The following is a 21,349-nucleotide window of genomic DNA, read 5'->3' on the forward strand; positions in this document are numbered from 1 at the left end:
CTGAAAGGAGTACAAATCAATATCAGTCATCTTCAACATACTCGGAAATTAGGTCTAGTGATGTCTCAAAACCAGCTGTAATACACAATTTTGTAAATTAGATAGTTTACTAAGCATGGTATTAAATACTGTTTCATAGCTTCTTGGTAACATAGCATATTCTTCTACCATACTTGTAGCATAAAAGTTAGGATAATATGCTTTTTTATTAAAAATTCAGCTGGTCAATATTTCCTTCAAGTTTTTACATTTGTTGCACGGTCACACTAGTTATATATTTTTATCTATGTCATTATGGTACTTTTATACTTACTGATACAATTTTTAAGAATACAGTAATTATAGCTCAGGCATCATAACAATTTTCAGAACTAAGTTGTAGGCAATTTTTCTATAGGCAACAAAGAGTTTCAATGACTTTGCTGGTTGTCATTGAAAACATTTCTTCCTTTGTTACATTCACATCTTATTTTTCTGGAAATAATAACAGTGTAATGTATGCCAACACTAGATTGCTATTATCTTTTGTAAACTGCGTAGGATATAAATATACTTGAAGTTCAACTAGAAATGCTTCACACGTAGTAAATTCACAAAAACAATGCCCAAACGGTAGAATTTGGTTTCATACTGACGATGCAAATGTCTACCCATGTTTAGTACGTGACACATCTAAAAGCATCAACCCTTTTCTCAATTTTATTTGAAAATTACATAATCTGGAAAGTCACAGAGGGAAAAAAAATCTCTCACTAAAGAGTATGTTACATTAGAATATAATTAGTAAAATTTTAAATACCTTTTATTCTTGGACCCGAGAGGCAAATTAAATGTTATAATAAGCTACAAGCCCAAGTTCTAATTACCAGCTGCATTAAAAGACATTTCTTGAGAATTTACATAATTTCTTTGGAACATTATGGCTGTATAGTGCTAGATCCACAACTGTAATTCTGTTTAATAGATGAAGTTGGTGAAAATATATAAATAGCATGAATGATGGAAAAGCAATGTTTTTACTTAAGAAAATGACAGCACTTTTTGGATAGTGATCATTTTGTCATAAAAGTGTAACCATTAATTACTCACAGTCTACCATTGGAAAATGTGTAAAATGTGGCCAAAAAGAAAAGAATATGGCCAATAATGTGTACCTATAAAACATTCCCAAATTCATTTAATTGCAAACACCCTGATCTCTGTCAAGGCAGGCTTTATGGGCTTTAAACTAAGATCACATAACATTACAGCCATGGTCCATAGTGTTCGTGCCAATAGTTCCATATGAGTTCCCAAAAACTTATCATATGGTTAATACATGATGGGGCCCAATCTCTTTTTTTTACAACATTCAATAATCTGTTTTGGGGATCTTCTGCTCACTGTAGCCTGTTTTCTGTTCATAGCTAACAGGAGTATAATCCAGTTTTATCTTCTGGGACTATATTCATCAACTTTAAGAATTAATGTTCTTTACACTAAGCTCACATAGTGTTATGGCCTCTGTCCATAGTTTTCATTCCAAGAGTTTCATTTGAGTTCCTAAAAACAGTATTCAAGTGGAATTATAGAGTTTTAATTAGTCAGAGACACCAAAGTTGGAAAATTAGTTCTCATTTTGACAAAGATTCTGTTGACCTCCATTTATTTTGAAGGATATAATTGTGTGGTTGACAGGATAAGGAGGAGGCACAATCTGTTTGTGTCCTGCTAGTAAAGAGTAATACTGCAGTCCTTTCTTCTTGGTTATTGAAAGAGGCTGCTTCCTCATCTGCAATTGCAGCCCGGTTAACAAACTAGGTCCAGGGGATAGTAACTGCATTAGGAGGGGGCAGGGCCGCTGGAGGGCCAACTTGATGCTGTGCTTCCACCGGGCTGAATGAGGAAGGAATTGATCAATGCTACAGGAGTATTAAGAAATATTAAGCATGGCAGCTAACTTGCTTCTCCTAACTCCAAATTCCTCTTCTGCTTCAGACAGGGCCACATGTCATCAGAACATAGTGTGTGAAAGTGTCCTGATATTAAGTGACATCCAGGCCCTGTATGCAGGAGTATATGATGATGACTAAGGTGGTGACTGAATATTTTTTTCTTCTTTGGCCTGAGGTTAGAATTTAGTAATCTGGGCTGGGGTCTGAATATAATTAACTGGTCTGCTATAAGATTTAATTAATTTTAGGGACTGCCCTGAGTTCTGATTAATTTGGGGGTCTTTGTTCTAAGTTCATTTAGGGGCTTGTTTGGGGCTTGTCTTTAATTTGGTGGCCTGGTGTGAGGTCTGATTAATAACTTTCTGATCAGCCAACATAAATTAATGGACTAGCATGTAGGTCCTTGTGCTTGCAGCCCATTAATTTACATGCTCAGTTTTATGATACTGTACACACCAGCACACAGTGCTATCGACAAGACGGGGCTGTTACACTGATGGCCCTATCCTGTAGTGTGAAAGGGTACTGATGCAAGAACCCCGCTCCGAGGTACATTCTATTCTTTAGGGTATCGAAAATGGCCATAAATTTATACTCTCAAATTCTTCTATGATACTGCAAATTGAAGTTGCCACACAATTAGAGAGGGAAAGATGAAAGTACTGTGGCAAAACATTTTTCGAGTCACGGACACAACATAGAACAGATGAGAATTATCATACTGGAGGGAAATTCTCCAGTTGTGTACCTCCTTTCACCTGTATCCAAATCCTTTAGTTGCTATTATTTTAACAGTATAGTAGTTTGGGGAACTGTGCAGCACTGTGAATATAGTAATATGGGCAACTTAGGCAACATCAGGCATGTTATTGATACTAGCAGCAGGATGGCAGTTTTAAAGGATTGGTATAAACTACGAAAGATAACTCCAGAATTGTTAAGAGAAGTTGTTATAGCAGTCTGAACGGGATGGAGAAGAAAATCAATGTGAACAACTCCCAGAAGAGAAAACATCAACTGTAAGTTACTGGATGTGATTGATGTGTATTTTGCCGGTGATTGTGTCCGATCAGTACTATATTCTCTTGCATAGCCTGGAGCATCATAATACTTGCCATACTACCTACTGTAACTTGCTATCCCCTTAAATCTTCTGCTTAGTTTGAGAAGTGTTATCAACAACAGTAAAGCTATTATTTAATGAAGAATGCAAGCATTTACAAGACAATGATAAACCATGTGACTCTAAAATAACCCCACCCCAACCATCATTTTTCACTTTGGAGAGCTTTTAAAGGAGTATTCCAGAGATTGAGAAACATTTTCTAAATTTCCCTAACATTTCCACTTATTGCCATTATTCCAGACATCCATGTAAATCATCCAACTGAACTCCAGTACTTTATTTTGCCAACCTACACCACTCATGCTTTCCTGCCCGCTTCAGATCTCCACATTGATATTTAAAATGTCCGCGGTGAAGTGCACAATTTATATCTCCTACAAAGCCACATTGCCAGTTGCTGAAGATTGTGCATTCACAACTGTGTTGTCATAGCAGAATTTGAAAGCACTGACCTTATAACCATTGGATACCAATAGAGAATTAAGCAGGGGGAGGGTAGACCAGAGGTAAAGTAATATCTCTACAGTTTTGTAAAACAAGTTATAACATTATATTGCAAAATTACATTACTGCCTTATGTAGTATAGAATTTTCACTTTGAATTGCTGGAATACTTCTGTAAATGGATGCAGTTAGAATTAGAACAACTTTATTTTAAAATGATCTGTCATCATGACAGGTTCTCTATAAGAAGCCATATATGCATTGTATTTTCATGCAAATCATGGATACATCATCATTTTAATCTGTTGTATACAAAATAATACATTATCATTGTTGGCTTTCGGAGCCACGCTCTAGGGATTTCTTGTTTACAAATACGCTGAACTAATTTATATTGGTATTTATGTAAATCCTGAATGTATGCAATTGGCAAACATAAAAATGATATAGCATAATACAATTTCCATTTTCATTCACTGCATATAAATCTATACCTTTTTCTATTATTCTTTACACCACAATTTCATGTATCAAAGATGTTTCAGAAAAAAGGTATTTATTCTCCTTGTTCATAGCAATCAATCAGAAATCATGTCTCTATCACAGATTAGAAAAAAAAGTTGTAATCTGATGGGGGCAACAAGGTCACTAAAGAAAATAGATTTTAGACTTGTGGAATTGAAAGCATGTGCTTCTAATAATCGTCATATATACATGATCATCTCAGGTACTTGTGTTTTATTTAAGCTTGCACTGCTGTGTGTATATGAGATGTATGCCAAGGAGTAAAATGTCTATGAACTTTATGTTATATTTTGGAATCTCTAACAAACAATGCGAGTAAGAACAAACAATAAACAGCAGTGTTTGGAGCCATATGAAACACTCATAGAATAAAATAAATTGGAACTGTTCATTTATTCAGTATAAAAATAGTTATTCCCTGTAAGAAAATGTAAAGTAGGAAGAAAAAAGTTTGGTACCGTGTTATGTAGTTGTCCTGTACATACTTTCCTGGCAGGTAATGTAATTGCGATTGCAAAAGTTGAATTTATTTGACTCACTCAATGTTGCGCTCAGCTTCCACTCAGGTTACAAATTAGGCATAAATTACACCCCAATACAATCTATACACCTGCAAATATTTGCTTCCACTAGTTCTGATAAGGTTAGAAGACCTGCATACACATCCACTGCTCTCCAGCAGTCAAACGGTTAACACTATCAAAGGCAATGAGGTTCAAAGCAACAAGGACTAAGCTTATTGAAGTTTTAAGCTTTACTACTGTTAGCACGAACTAATGCTATAGGTATATTCTTGCTTTCCAAATTCAGAAAGGATTGAGTGACATGCTGCTCAAAAAATTGACTGCCAAACAGAACTTGTGTAATCAAGATAATTTCTGCTTTATTTTGGGAGCAGGTGGTAATATGTCTAAGTTTTAAACAAAGACATTGCTAAAATACATCTTGCTTATGAATATGTATAGTTTATTACAATTCAATTGTTAACATTGGTCCTTAAAACTCAGCCTGTGCAGTGACATTGGTCTGACAGAAGAACTTTCCTCCAGGTTGCTGTTTGGTTGGTCTATAAGACCTCCAGAGTGAACTCTTCTCTGGCCATACCTGTATGTTACATATTTCTGGGATCATTAATTAGTTACATTTCTAAGCTTATATATTGGCAGTATTTAGTAAATATCAATCAGTTATGCCTACACAAAGGATATAAATTCCATACGTGCATAAAGTAAGTTCACTGTAAGGATTTAAAAATTTACATGGTCAACTTCATATGTGTAAAAAAGCATTATATAGAGAGTATATACACACACATATATAGACACAGAGTACAGTTGCCCTTAACATATCTATGGAGATACATACATGTATGTGTGTGTGTGTGTGTGTGTATATATATATGTATGTGTATATATATATATATATATATATATATATATATATATATATATACACATACAGAGAGAGTTTTACATAAAAAAACATGTGTCTGTTTTGCTGTAAAAGCCAATTATGCACATATATATTTTGCTCAAAGCAAGATCCAACTTCTAATAATTTGTTTTATTCCTCACAGCTCTCCCTTCTGTATATACTTTCGATTCAGACCCAAGCTAATTGTGTTCATCATGCAAAATGACCTTAAATTCCTCTTAGTCGCTATATACAAGAGCCAAACCACCTGCATTTGCATTTTAGCAGAGAGAGAAAAGCCAAAAATAAACTTCTAGATACACAAAGCCAAGATGGCGTACAACTGAGCATTCTGGCTTCTCTCACACTACAAAAAGATGTAGGAGCTTACAGAAAAAAAACAAAATAAAATTACATGCAAATACAGGCAAAAAAGTTATAAAATAAAATTGAGAAAACTACAGAAGACCTAGACTCACAGCAAGTTCTTCAAGTTATCTCTTATTCACAGGGTAGAGAATAACTAACTGATTGGTGAGTTTCTCACTGCTGAGACCTCCACCCATCTCAAGAATGGGTGTTTGTGTCCCCTGTTTCACTATTGCATATTGGACCTTAATCTTCTAGTAGCTTAGAGTGTTGCGCCTTCACACAAGTATTTTTCCACACTCTTTTCGCTATACTCACTCCCACCTTGGTGGAACGCCATCTGGTTGGCAGCACCTCCATCATTTGAAACACTTTGTACTCCAGAACTATTTCATCACTCTCACTGGATCTTGTTCCACCCTCCTTTTTCATCTGAGATATCTAAGTGACAAATGCTCAGGAATTTATGTTAGCCCGATTGAAATGAACGGGGTGCCAACTACACATCCTTGGCCAGTGCTACATTCATTTTCATGTCACTGCAGGGCGAGAAGTGACTGCAACAGGGACAGGCAGAGGGGGACACAGGATTCCCGTTCTGGAGATCAGGATTCTCAGCGGTGACACCCTTACCAATCAGCAAAGCATCCCCTATCCTGTGGATAGGAGAATATTTGAAATCTTGGTGCAACCCCTTTAAAGTCTTTGCTTCCCCTGAGGTTGGGAAGAACAATACAGCATATTCCCATGTTGTCCACCCTCTCAAAATATGGATATTTTGTAATGCCATGCCTAGCAGAAGGATATTTAAAAAGTAGAAATGCAAAGTCCTACATCTGGGCAAGAAAAATGATAAAATCAAAAACAGTGGGAGGAATTAGACTAAGCATCAGCACATGTAAAAAAGACTTGGGTATACTTATAGTTCAAAGACTGAACATGAGTAAACAGTATGATGCAGCAGCAAAAAGGCAAACATAAATTCTGAGATGTATTAAGAGACGCATAGAGTCTAGATTGCGTGAGGTAATTATCCACCTCTACTCTTCCTTGGTTAGACCTCATCTGGAATGCTGTGTCCAGTTCTGAGCACCCCATTTTAACTGTGATATCAAGAAACTGGAGCAAATTCAGAAAAGAGCTACCAGAATGGTGAGTGGTCTGCAAACGATGTCATATGAGGAATGGTTAAAGGATCTGGGATTGTTTAGTTTGCAAAAAAAGAAGGTTAAAAGAAGATCTAATAACTATCTACAAAAATCTGAAGGGCTATCATAATACAGAGGGATCAGCCCTATTCTCATTTGCACAAGGAAAGATTAGAAGCAATGGGATGAAACTGAAAGGGAGGATACATAGATTAGATATTAGAAAAGTCTTTCTAACAGTGAGGGTGATCAATGAGTGAAACAGGTTGCCATGGGAGGTGAAGATTTCTACTTCAATGGAAGTCTTCAAGCAGAGGCTGGACAGACACCTGTCTGGGATGATTTTGTGTATCCTACACTGAGCAGGGGATTGGACTAGATGACCCTGGTGGCTTTATCCAACTCTACGATTTTATGACAAATAGACCTAGGTAGTCTTAAAAGTTTTTACTGTTAACATGATTTGTTTTTTTTTTAGTGTTTAAATTGTATCATATGTCTCTTACTGAGAGCAACAACACTCAATGACAGACAATTGATCCACTGGTGTACCACTAGGTGCCACAATTCCAATCCAACCCCTAAGCAAACAGGGGCCCCACCACATACTATCTCACTGCCACGGTGGCACTCAGGAAGTCGAGAGCCATTACCCGGGGAGCCAACAGCCAATTACAGGCTGCAGACTCCACCAGCATGCTGTCTTCCCTTCCACTGAGTGACTGCAGTTGTGATTTGTCACAACTGCAATCGATCAGTGCACTGCTGACCATGTAATTGGCCTGGCCAGCAAAGCAGACAATTTCCGAGAGTGGAGGAGGGGAGCAGATACAGTGGACCATGCTGACAGTATGTACAGTAAATAATCATATATGTATAGCTGGTATAAGTTATATCAGCTGTACGTACATAAACACAGAAGATATACAGGTTATGCCAGCATGCTCCATATACCTATATACAGGAAGATATATATCTCCTGTATATGTCATATATATTGTTCTGAAGCATGCTGGTATGACCTTGGTATATACTGTATATAATTATATATGTATATCTAGTATAAGTTACACATCTCCTTTATATAGTGATATCAACCATGCTATTCTACCCTGGCCCAGGTTATACCAGCATGATCAATATCACTATATATAGGAGATGTATAACCCATACCAGCTGTACATATATAATTATATACAGGAGATACCCAGGTTAGGGTGGTTTCACACTTGCATTAGGGATTCTGCTTTCCTACTCCATTCATGGAGCAGGAAAGAGGAATCTCCATGGCCAAATGGTTCCGTCATTAGATAGCAATGAATAGCGCCGGACAGACCCCGTTGACTATAATGGGGTCCGTTTGCTTTCCGCTCAGCTGCCTGGCTTTTGGATGCAAGAAAAAGCACTGCCAGCATGGTTAATCACTATATAAAGGAGGTCTATATACATCTCCCTGTACATAGTGATATTGACCGTGCACATAGTGATATGGACTATGCTGGCATAACCTAGGTGTATATACAGTGGGGAAAAAAGGATTTAGTCAGATACCAATTGTACAAGTTCTCCCACTTAAAAAGATGAGAGAGGCCTGTAATTGACATCATAGGTAGACCTCAACTATGAGAGATAATATGAGAAAACACATCAAGAAAATCACATTGTCTGATTTTTAACTAATTTATTTGCAAATTATGGTGGAAAATAAGTATTTGGTCAATAACAAAAGTTCATCTCAATACTTTGTTATATATCCTTTATTAGCAAAGACAAAGGTCAAACGTTTTCTGTAAGTCCTCACAAGGTTGGCACACACTGTTGCTGGTATGTTGGCCCATTCCTACATGCAGATCTCCTCAAGAGCAGTGATGTTTTGGGCCTGTTGCTGGGCAACACAGACTTTCAACTCCCTCCAAAGGTTTTCTATAGGGTTGAGATCTGGAGACTGGCTAGGCCACTCCAGGACCTTCAAATGCTTTTTACGAAGCCACTCCTTCGATGCCCTGGCAGTGGGCTTGGGATCATTGTCATGCTGAAAGACCCAGCCACGTTTCATCTTCAGTGCCCTTGCTGATGGAAGGAGGTTAGCACTCAAAATCTCACAATACATGACCCCATTCATTCTTTCATGTATACGGATCAGTCTTCCTGGTCCCTTTGCAGAGAAACAGCCCCAAAGCATGATGTTGCCAACCCCATGCTTCAAAGTAGGTATGTTGTTCTTTGGATGCAACTCAGCATTCTTTCTCCTCCAAACACGACGAGTTGTGTTTCAGCCAAACAGTTCTACTTTGGTTTCATCTGACCATGTGACATTCTCCCAATACTCTTCTGGATCATCCAAATGCTCTTTAGCAAACTTCAGTGGGCCCCGGACACGTACTGGCTTAAGCAGGGAGACACGTCTGGCACTGCAGGATCTGAGTCCCTGGCGGCGTAGTGTGTTACTGATGGTAGCCTTTGTTACGTTGGTCCCAGCTCTCTGCAGGTCATTCACTAGGTTCCCCCGTGTGGTTCTGGGATTTTTGCTCACTGTTCTTATGATCATTTTGACCCCATGGTGTGAGATCTTGTGTGGAGCCCCAGATCAAGGGAGATTGTCAGTGGTCTTGTATCTCTTCCATTTTCTAATTATGGCTCCCACAGTTGATTTCTTCACACCAAGCCACTTGCCTATTTCAGATTCAGTCTTCCCAGTCTGGTGCAGTGCTACAATTTTGTTTCTGGTGTCCTTCAACAGCTCTTTGGTCTTCACCATAGTGGAGTTTGGAGTGTGACTGCTTAAGGTTGTGGACAGGTGTCTTTTATACTGATAACAAGTTCAAACAGGTGCCATTACTACAGGTAATGAGTGGAGGACAGAGGAGATTCTTAAATAAAAAGTTACAGGTCTGTGAGACCCAGAAATCTTGCTTGTTTTTAGGTGACCAAATACTTATTTTCCACCATAATTTGCAAATAAATTCATTAAAAATCAGACAATGTGGTTTTCTGGATGTGTTTTCTCATGTTGTCTCTCATAGTTTAGGGCCTACCTATGATGTCAATTACAGGCCTCTTTCATCTTTTTAAGTGGGAGAACCTGTACAATTGGTATCTGACTAAATACTTTCCCCCCCACTGTGTATATATATATATATATATATATATATATATAATGGTGACTTGGTGGTTACTCACTTCTGGACCTCCATCTTTATGGCACCACATCAAGAACTTCACCTCAAGACTGTGTCTGTAGAGAATAAAATGCCATAACATCAACAAAGTTCATTATTTGTACCCCACCAGGGTGTGAGTCTAGGAGCATCCTCCCTGTCAGACTTAGGGCCTTTACTGGTCCGCACTGGACCTCGGGCTTTCAGCTCTCCTGAGCTGTCTGTTCTCCTTCCCCCTGCATGAGTGTGTCTATAAATGCTTTCTCCTCTAACTACACCACTACAGATGCCCCAGCTTATTTGGCACACAGAATGCCTGGTCTTATGTTCTTTTCAGGTCATCTTGTGAAAGTATATATATACTGTATAAATCTGTGTGTATGTGTGTAAAACTGGTATACATTACATTTATAGTATGCTGCTATAACTTGGATATTTCCTGCAAATGATTGCACACTTTAAACACACATCTAAGCACACATTAGAAATCTACATGCAGTTTTTTAATGTCATTTTAATTGTGTTTCAAAAATGCAACAAAAAACATGAACACAGCCAAGGGGCTACAAACACATTTTTACGTAGTCCAGGAAATGGGTCATATTTGGAAAGAGAATGCCAAGGGGATAGATCATATATGTAACATCATTTTTCAGCTGTATGCAGCATGGTTTAGGTATGGGTACAGGTGGTATGGGGCCCTGAGCTGAACTTTTGCACCGGGGTCACTGAGCTTTTAGCTATGCCCCTAAAAAGATCTATGGTACGAAGTTCTGTGACTCATTTGTCTGAATAGGGCCTGCGCATTCCACAGGGAAAAAAATATGCCAAAATAAAAAAGAATTATGGAACTGATTTTTGCTAGCAGAAATTTCTGAAACAAATCTGCTGCTTGTGAATATACTCAAAGGTAATAAACATAGGCAATGCAAAATATTGTATTCATGAAATTAACAAAATCAAAGGAATGCCCTAGTGAAGAACGAAAAGAAAAAAAAAGCAATAACGCTGTGTTTATATTTGTTCTTCACCTACAATAGTAAAGCTTTGTACTTTCAGTTATTGCCATCATCAACAGACTACTACAGTGGGATTAGTGCTGCCTGTTTCTGGCACCACAACAGCACCGTACATCAGTACACTGGCCCTGTGAAAAAGCTGATAACTAAAGGTTCCCGGTAGTTGGTCTGTGGTGTGTGGAAGAGTTCACTTTCCTTCCATCATAGCAGAAAGTCCAGGCACAATCTCATCAATCAGAAGTTTCATTACATCTGCCAGTCAACTACAGGAAATAACAGCATTGGCTATGTTTCTGAATCTCCTTCAAGTCAATTAGCAGTCCACTACACTACAGAGAGATATACAAGAAAAAGATAGCACATACATAAAATTCTGATTTGAGGGGTATTCTCAAATGTACATCCATTTCAATTAAAGGGGCCAAATTATAAAATTATCCCCTATTCACAAGATAGGGGACACCATTATGATCGGTGGGGGCAAGCCCCACCAATTCTGAGAGCAGAGTCCGGTTGGTCGCCACGTGCACCACTGCTCCATTCACTTCAATGACAGTGTTAGAGATTACTTAAGCACTTGAACTTGGTAATATCAGGCGCTTTCATTGAAGTGACTAGAAATGTAGTGAACTCTGTTTCATTCACTCGTGGACTGAACAGACCCCAATTTTTGGGATTGGTGGTGGTTAGAGATGAGCGAACGTACTCGGTAAGGGCGATTTCGCAATCGAGCACCGCAATTTTCGAGTACTTCACTACTCGGGTGAAAAGTACTCGGGTGCGCTGTGGGTGAGCGGGGGGTTGCAGCGGGGAGTGGGGGGGAGAGGGAGAGAGAGAGGGCTCCCCCCTGTTCCCCGCTGCTACGCCCCACTCCCCTCTGCAACCCCCCGCCCCATAGCGCACCCGAGTACTTTTCACCCGAGTAGTGAAGTACTCGAAAATCGCGGTGCTCGATTGCGAAATCGCCCTTACCGAGTACGTGCGCTCATCTCTAGTGGTGGTCCCAATTGTTGGACCCCTAGGGAATAACTTTATAACTTGGCACAATCCCTAGAAGTTGGAAATAATTTTCTAAAAATATTTACTGCAGGCCCTGTGCTGGACATGCAATGATTACCATCAGATGTGATTGAAATTAGTTACATCTCGTGAAGAATTGTAGCAGGTACGACTTTCCTTATTAAAGTTCTGTGTACCAGATGATTTCTGTTTTATATACATTGCCCTTGGCATAATGTGGGCAGTTTGCATATTTATTTGGTTCTAGCTGTGTTTGCCAATGATCGTTTATCTTGGATTGCAGTTGACATTTCTCTTTTATCACATGATTATAGTAATTTCCTTGAAGTTTCTATGAAGTTTCTATTCTTTCATGTGCTTGCAATTTAAGAAACAATGATAGCAATATGTTAGATATTATACTATCAATAATTATGCCTTGCTGAGTGCACTAGACATCCTATAGTAAATTACCCAAACTCATTAGCAATAATAGATGGAGATATTTCTAGGAAAATATAAAGACTTAATGACTCTTTGATTTGCTGTTTTTCGCTATAAATAAATCACTGGCAAGAAATGTGAACCCCTCATGAATTAAATGATAAAAGCTCAAAAACAAATGAAATAAGGATTTTAATTAGTAGATAGTTATTACAACATGCATATATAAATAGATGCTTTGAAGAGGAACCACCATGTATTTATTAATTGTGTTTATTCATTTACTCAGATATGTCTTTTGTATAACGAACAGTTCTCTACAAGTTGTAATTTCACAGTGAAGTGGATCCTAAGGTGCCAAATTGGTACTTTTTCCAGGTGTACAATTAGATAGTTTTAAGCATGTTACCCACTGGAGATTTCCTCCTGAATCAGCACTGCCAGCTTGAGGCATTATTCCCATAATTGTTAAAAGCAAGCAACTGCACACTAGGATCTTACGCATGTTAGGTCAATCTTCAATGAACTCTAGAATGTACAGTAGATGGAGGAAAAGCTTAAGTAAGGGGTTGTATGAGTTTAATTTTAAATAACTTAACGACTAAAGATGAGCGAGCACGCTCGGTAAGGGCAGTTACTTGAGTGAGCATCGTTCTTCTCGAGTAACTGTCTTCTTGTCCAAGCAGGCTCGGGGGGGCAGAGGGGGTTGGCGGGGGAGAGCTAAGAGGAGCGGGGGGGAGAGTAAGAGTGATCTCTCTCTCTCCCCCCCACCACCCCTCGCTCACTCCCGCCGCCCCCCCGAGCCTGCTTGGACGAGAAGGCAGTTACTCGAGAAGAGCGATGCTCGCTCGAGTAACTGCCCTTACCGAGCATGCTCGCTATTAACGATGTATTCCGGGCATTTACTATTGATGACTTATTTTCAGGATAGTTCAGCAATAGTTGATCATCGGGGTCATAGTAACATATTATTTAAATTCAGTTCAGCCTATTGGGCCCATGGTGTTCTCTCTGGAGATTATGGGGTCCGAAAAGTGGAACTCCCACCTACAAAATGTTTTTGGCATAATGTTTATATGCTGTAATTGCCACAGAAGGAAATACTCCATAACCTTTCATTGCAACTCTTGAGAGTGGCACATTTTGATAATGTGGCTTTTGGATGAAAAAAACTTTTGCATCCTTGTCCCAAAGGCTGTTAATAACAGTTTGTATTCAATATACATCCTGTAATCTGCTAACTAACATACAAAGTAATAATGATGAAATTCGAATTTCCTTTCCTTCCTGACATCCTATTATCAGAATGTTGTGACTTCTGGAAAGAATTTGTTAAAATAACGCTACATAAGGCTGCTTAAAATATTGATTCTGATAATGACATTCTATGAGATATTTTCAATTTAAAAGAGGTTGTCAGTTTTAGAAAACAAATGTTCCTTTACTGTATACTGTTCTGAGTACTCAGAGGCTATCACCATGGGTAAGCTGGAGGGAAGAGTGGCCATAAAGAATTTCTCCCTCTCTGGTGAATCCCGCACATCTGTTCTTTATATGAATAGCTCATTGGTGTCAAAAAGTACCAAGTTATGCCTCATTGCTTCTGTGGAGGCGCTGCGGGGTAACAAAATGGGATTCTCCCAGGGTTGCCAACCATCTGTGAATTCCTAGACAGTGCATAAAAATAAAGGATATTTGTCAGTGTTTGTAAAAAAATATCGATGAGTCCATTTCCTTTTTAATGTAGAGGAGCTTCTTTAGGTTTAATGTTTGCAATTATCATTATTTTACAGATTACAGTAAATGCTCTTCATGTTCACCATAGCACTGTGCTGAGCAGTAGATACAGAGTATATTACAAAATTTTGTCTGTCTGTGATTTCTAAGTAAGTTGTTAAAAAAAAGTGAAGCAAGGTTAGCAAAACTAGTTTCTTTGCAGTGGACAACTCCTATAAGGAATTATAGATGTTTCATTCCTTACATTTCTGTTTGTCTGGATATGTGCAGATACATATGTTACAAGATAGCAAGCTTTTCAAAACATCATGACTTTGTGATACTCTGTCACGAGATGTTTGTCCCTTATGTGTCTACTGTGGCCACCTAGTGGCTGTGTTGACCGCTGAAGAATTCAATGGGATTGCTTTATCATACTGCATGGAATTGGTTTAATACCAAATTACAATCCTTAAAGTGTAACTGTGCTTTCCAAAAACTTTTAATATGTCCAAACTTTTGATTGCTGGGATCTAGGTGCTAAGACCCCCACCAATTGCTAGTTCAAAGCAGCTGAAGCATTTATTTAAGTAGTATCACTGCTCACTAACTGATGATGGTCTCATAGACTTTTAATTAAGCCCGCGTTCAGCTAGCATGCAGTGACAAGGCTTGGATGAGTCCTTCTGCTTCTTTGTTGTAGTGATCATTGGAAGTCTCAGCACTAGGACTACGGGCAATCAAAACTTTTGACATGTCCCTATAACATGTTTTGAAAAACATAGTTACTAGAGATGAGCGAACGTACTCGGTAAGGCCGATTTCGCAATCGAGCACCGCGATTTTCGAGTACTTCACTACGCGGGTGAAAAGTACTCGGGGTCGCCAGGGGCGGGGCGTGGCGTGGTGGAGCGGGGGGTAGCAGCGCGGAACAGGTGGGAGCTCTCTCTCTCCCCCTCTCCCCCCCACTCCCCTCTGCAACCCCCCACTCACCCACAGCGCCCCCGAGTACTTTTCACCCGAGTAGTGAAGTACTCGAAAATCGCGGTGCTCGATTGCGAAATCGGCCTTACCGAGTACGTTCGCTCATCTCTAATAGTTACACATTAATCAAATTAGAGCTAAGGCACGTTGATCACTAGAAAAGTCCAGCTATATTTTTTTAGTACGGTAAAGTCTAATAAAGCTTGAGCAGTAGAATAAAGGAAGCATTATCATGTAACAATGTAGATGTTAGGCAGGGGCTGTTAAAAGTTAGGGAACGCATTTATGGACACAGAAAAGAACAACCATCAGTCAAAAAGAGCTCGAAAACAACTGAACAGAACATTAGCAAATTGCATTTAAAAAGCACAATTCAGATAAGATTTTGATTTTAGCTGCAATGTGCAGACATCTTGTCTTTTGTTTTATGTTCTTTATATAAGAAATGTAATAACCTTCTAATCTTGTGTAAATGTGAACACTTTTAAAACCACCAATGCCAACCTGACATTTAATTAGTTTTTGTATTCTGTTGGATTTACTATAGTTATTAGATTAGAACACTACCTAAAATGTTGTAAAGTGCTTGTCTGTCTAATGTTCCGTGTTTTTAAAGTTTGGAAAATCACAGATGTTATTCATTTTGGCTCTCACAGTAAAAACAGCAAATAACTTTTTCCTATTTTTTCTTTCCTTTTTATGAACTTTATTTTAAAAAAGCCGTAAGTGTAGGAGCACAAGAATTGTTCATAAATTTTGCATCACTGCCAGATCCAGACCTTTTAAGTTCTGTCAGAAAGCAAGTTACAAATTACTCTAATTCTCCAATTTGTGTCGAGCTAGCAGTTCCTGTTCCCCTTTTTTATTGATATTCAGTAGTTTGCTTCAAAGTTAATCTGGCTTATACCAAGAAGTTATTTTGTAGGAAGCAAAAGTGCAACCATAAAATTAGGTCACAAGGCTATCACAATATGAAAGAAGATCTGTGTCATCTTCCAAAGTCATTACTTCCAATGCTTATCAAGTCAAAAGTAATTTTTACTTGTAGGTTTCCTAGACTAGTTTGCTCCCCTTCCCCCTCAAAATATGCTTGCAGATCATCAAATAAAATATTTTGTGCTTATAAGAAATATAGCAAGACAAGTCATTAGTGAGCCTTAATTATAAAATTTCATTTCCAAACATTTAGCTATAATTGGAATTCCTACTTTTTAAGATGGCAATGATCCACTAATTAGCCTGCAGGGTAAAGAGGAATTCAGATTAGGACACATCAGTCTTTATTCTGTATATGCCATGGAGGCACCATCCTGCTGGAAGAACATTGTGAATGTGCTATCTTCATTGTACAGTAATGGGAACACCTCATCACATAACAATTGCAGATACTTAGCAGCAGTAAGGTTACTGTCGATAAGGAATGGGCCCTCGATCTTCATACCCGACACACCACACCATATGATGACTTTTCTGTGTGATGACCTTTCTTGGAGGGATCTGTCCAGAACAGGTTTGTGTTAGCCCAGTAGTGAATGTTTTGCTTGTTCACCTCCCTGTTCACTAGAATCTTATTTCATAAACGAACAGTACTGTCTTTGTGAAATGTGGGTCCCATTACAACTAGTAGCAGCAAGAGTAATCGTAGAAACAATATTAAGATATAAATCAATGCATCAGCTTCTTAGCTAAATCCAGATGGCAGCACCAAGGTTTCTTTCTGAAAGCAGAAGTAGAAATCTATAAACCGTCTCTCAACTAGATTGATCAGCCAAGGAAAAGACAAACCACCTAAGGGAATTTCAGCAAACAATTCAAATGGCCCTTAAATCAATGACATGGGAAGCCATGGGGTACAACCCCAAAAGTGTCATAATGAGAGTTGGACTGGCCTTGTACCACCAGTCCATTTCTGCATTGCGGACGATATATTATAGACCTGTTATGGCCGACGGGCCATGATACATCCTAACTGAGATGATTCAGCAACTAAGTCTTGTACAGTTGCCATTTGTGTGTAGCCAGTATTCACCAAAAGGTGGTTCAACTCACCCCGACTTCCTGTGACAGAAACTGGGTGTGACTATTTGGATTCTTGCAGAAGACTGTCAGGAAGGCCATTATTGTTGCTTTGTCTTTGGCAGTTTTGTTCCATCAACTTTTTCGCAGGTGAAACACAGAACCTGTTTGGTGAAATTTGTTAATCAATTTTCCAACTGTGCCATGCCAGATGGGTGGTCTGTTAGTGTGCCGACTGGAATTGGCTGCAATGACTCGGGTACTGCACTCCCTGGAGATCAGGGAAATCCTTTGTTCTTTCCCCGTGTGTTAATTTTAATGCCATATCTGTGTCTGTAACAAACAGAACATAGATAATAACTTTGGCAGAAATAAAGGTATGTCACATTTAAGTACAGATTTTGATTCATCATGAAATTCTATATTCAAGACATATGTGATGTGATATGCTCTTCTTCCTATGTGAAAATATCTGTAAGGGTCTGGAGCCTCTTGTTGTAACCCAAGCAGACAGATAGTATAGTCATAGGAAAGCCAGAGGTAGGTAATGGGTAATATTTTTCACATTGTTTATACAATTAGGCCACCAAAATGAACAAAGCAGTAGTTCAGGTTTTCCTGACTCCAAGACGGCCTGCCAGTTTAAGAACTTCAAGTCAAACATGATTGGGAACATACAGTCTTTTTTTCCTCATTCAAAACTTCTTCTTAAAAGAAAGGCTCACATTCTTAGGAGGGTGATTGAGAAAGGAATCATTTTGGTACCCATCTTTGAGCTTTGTTAAAAATTCTTTTTCAGTCCAGAAAAATTTTGGGGGGGACAAAATTATGCAGTCTGTATTGGACCCTTCTCTCCCAGGGCTGCCGCCCCAATGGGCAAAAATACCAGGAAATCAGAATTAGGTTAGCAGGCGCAACCCTGCTGTAGGAAAGGCATAGTTTATCCATGAAGTCCATATACTAAGAAATATATCATTTTTATCTTCTGCTATCAAAGTTAGGGTGGACACCCACTGGCATTATATTCTCTCTTGCGCTGCGAGAGCAAGTGAAAACACTCGCCTTGCAGTGCAAGAAAAAAGCTGGAAAAATGCTGGAACATCATCAGTGTTTTCAATGGGGCCAGCGGCAGCAGCACTAGCCCCATTGAAAACATAAGGAGAATACCGCAGACTTCTGTCACAGCTGTCACAGCTGTCATAGCTGTGGCAGGAGTTTCCTTCATCCCTGCGGTGACCGCGGCGATGAAGGAATCCTCTGCCACAGCTGTCACAGCTGTGGCAGAAGTGCAGCATGCTACCCCATTGCTTTCAATGGGATCAGCGCTGGTGCCATTGAAAGCAGTAGTTTGTGGCAACGCCCGCAGTATGATTTTAGAGGAAGGGCTTGAAATATAAGCCCTTCCCTGAAAATCATCATTAACTGGTTAAAAAAAGAAAAAAAGAACCTCTCAGCCTCTCAGACGCATACTCCGGCTGGCTACCCGACACTGCTGTCCAGCACTTTTAGAATGTGGGGATTTAAAAATCCCGCATCCTGAAAGGGCTGTGCTGATTGGCGGAGCGCTCAGCCAATTACAGCTAGTGCTTAGCTATTCATTGATGAGAATAAAACGCCAGTGGGTGTCAGCCCTTAGCTTTTTGTTCATGAGATATCAATTTATTCAGCGTTTAACTTCGGAAAAGTCCAGAGAAGCTTCATGCCAGTAATGAGCATTAGCTTGTTTTGCAGCAACGAAAAGAAAAAAATTAGTTTTCTGGAATTTGGGGATATATTCTCGATCTTTTTGCTCAACAGAGCTTCCCATGGATTTTTGCGTAGATTGTGGTACTTCTTTCAGTACTTTTAATTCTGGTTCGGCAAGATTGTAAATTTGTGACCGCCCTGAGTGTACTGCGTCTCTGCTGGGGGTAGTAGTCCTAATTAATACGCAGCCAGCTAAGTGTTACAGCAGGCTTGCGCAAAATTCTTTCCTGGCTCTGCGTTGCCCGTCACATCACCGCTGTCATCCTGTCCAGAGGGAAACAGTCTGCAGTAATTTTACATAGTCCAGGGCCAGTAGTGGTGAGGCAGGGACAGTGAAAGAGATATACTGTGTATATAGGCAGTGGGCTTTTCCAAAAAAATTTGGGAAAAAACATTCTATTTGGGCTGCCTGTGACGGTCCTGAGTGTACTGCGTCTCTGCTGGGGGTAGTAGTCCTAATTAATACGCAGCCAGCTAAGTGTTACAGCAGGCTTGCGCAAAATTCTTTCCCGGCTCTGCTGTGCGTTACACATCACCGCTGTCATCCTGTCCAGAGGGAAAAATCTGCAGTAATTTTACATAGTCCAGGGCCAGTAGTGGTGAGGCAGGGACAGTGAAAGAGATATACTGTGTATATAGGCAGTGGGCTTTTCCCAAAAAATTTGGGAAAAAACATTCTATTTGGGCTGCCTGTGACCGTCCTGAGTGTACTGCGTCTCTGCTGGGGGTAGTAGTTCTAATTAATACGCAGCCAGCTAAGTGTTACAGCAGGCTTGCACAAAAGTCTTTCCTGGCTCTGCTGTGCGTTCCGTAAGCGAAGTCAGCCTCCAACCACAGGCCAATAAGCGGCACATTTAATTACAGCGTTCTGTTTCTGCACTACTGGTAATACACCATGCTGAGGGGTAGGGGTAGGCCTAGAGGACGTGGACGTGGATGCGGGCGAGGACGCGGAGGCCCAAGCCAGGGTGAGGGCACAGGCCGAGCTCCTGATCCAGGTGTATCGCAGCTGACTGCTGCGGGATTAGGAGAGAGGCACGTTTCTGGCATCCCCAACATTCATCTCACAATTAATGGGTCCACGCGGTAGACCTTTATTAGAAACTGAGCAGTGTGAGCAGGTCCTGTCGTGGATGGCAGAACGTGCATCCAGCAATCTATCGACCACCCAGAATTCTGCGCCGTTCACTGCTGCAACTCTGAATCCTCTGGCTGCTGCTCCTCCTTCCTCCCAGCCTCCTCACTCCATTACAATGACACATTCTGAGGAGCAGGCAGACTCCCAGGAACTGTTCTCGGGCCCCTGCCCAGAATGGGCAGCAATGGTTCCGAATCCTCTCCCACTGGAGGAGTTTGTCGTGACCAATGCCCAACCTTTGGAAAGTTCCCGCGGTCCGGGGAATGAGGCTGGGGACTTCCGGCAACTGTCTCAATAGCTTTCAGTGGGTGAGGCGGACGATGACGATGAGACACAGTTGTCTATCACTCAGGTAGTAGTAATTGGAGTAAGTCCGAGGGAGGAGCGCACAGAGGATTCGGAGGAAGAGCAGCAGGACGATGAGGTGACTGACCCCACCTGGTTTGCTACGCCTACTGAGGACAGGTCCTCAGAGGGGGAGGCAAGTGCAGAAGCAGGGCAGGTTGGAAGAGCCAGTGCGGTGGCCAGGGGTAGAGGCAGGGCCAGATCGAATAATCCACCAACTGTTTCCCAAAGCGCCCCCTCGCGCCATGCCACCCTGCAGAGGCCGAGGTGCTCAAAGGTCTGGCAGTTTTTCACTGAGGGTGCAGAGGACCGACGAACAGTGGTGTGCAACCTTTGTCGCGCCAAGATCAGCCGGGGAGCCACCACCACCAGCCTCACCACCACCAGCATGCGCAGACATATGATGGCCAAGCACCCCACAAGGTGGGACGAAGGCCGTTCACCGCCTCCGGTTTGCACCGCTGCCTCTCCCCCTGTGCCCCAACCTGCCACTGAGATCCAACACCCCTCTCAGGACACAGGCACTACCGTCTCCTGGCCTGCACCCACACCCTCACCTCCGCTGTCCTCGGCCCCATCCACCAATGTCTCTCAGCACACCGTCCAGCCGTCGCTAGCGCAAGTGTTGGAGCGCAAGCGCAAGTACGCCGCCACGCACCCGCACGCTCAAGCGTTAAACGTGCACATAGCCAAATTGATAAGCCTGGAGATGCTGCCGTATAGGCTTGTGGAAATGGAGGCTTTCAAAGGTATGATGGCGGCGGCGGCCCCGCGCTACTCGGTTCCCAGTCGCCACTACTTTTCCCGATGTGCCGTCCCAGCCCT

Source organism: Eleutherodactylus coqui, chromosome 10, assembly GCF_035609145.1.
Source record: "Eleutherodactylus coqui strain aEleCoq1 chromosome 10, aEleCoq1.hap1, whole genome shotgun sequence".
NCBI classification, from domain to species: Eukaryota; Metazoa; Chordata; class Amphibia; order Anura; family Eleutherodactylidae; genus Eleutherodactylus; species Eleutherodactylus coqui.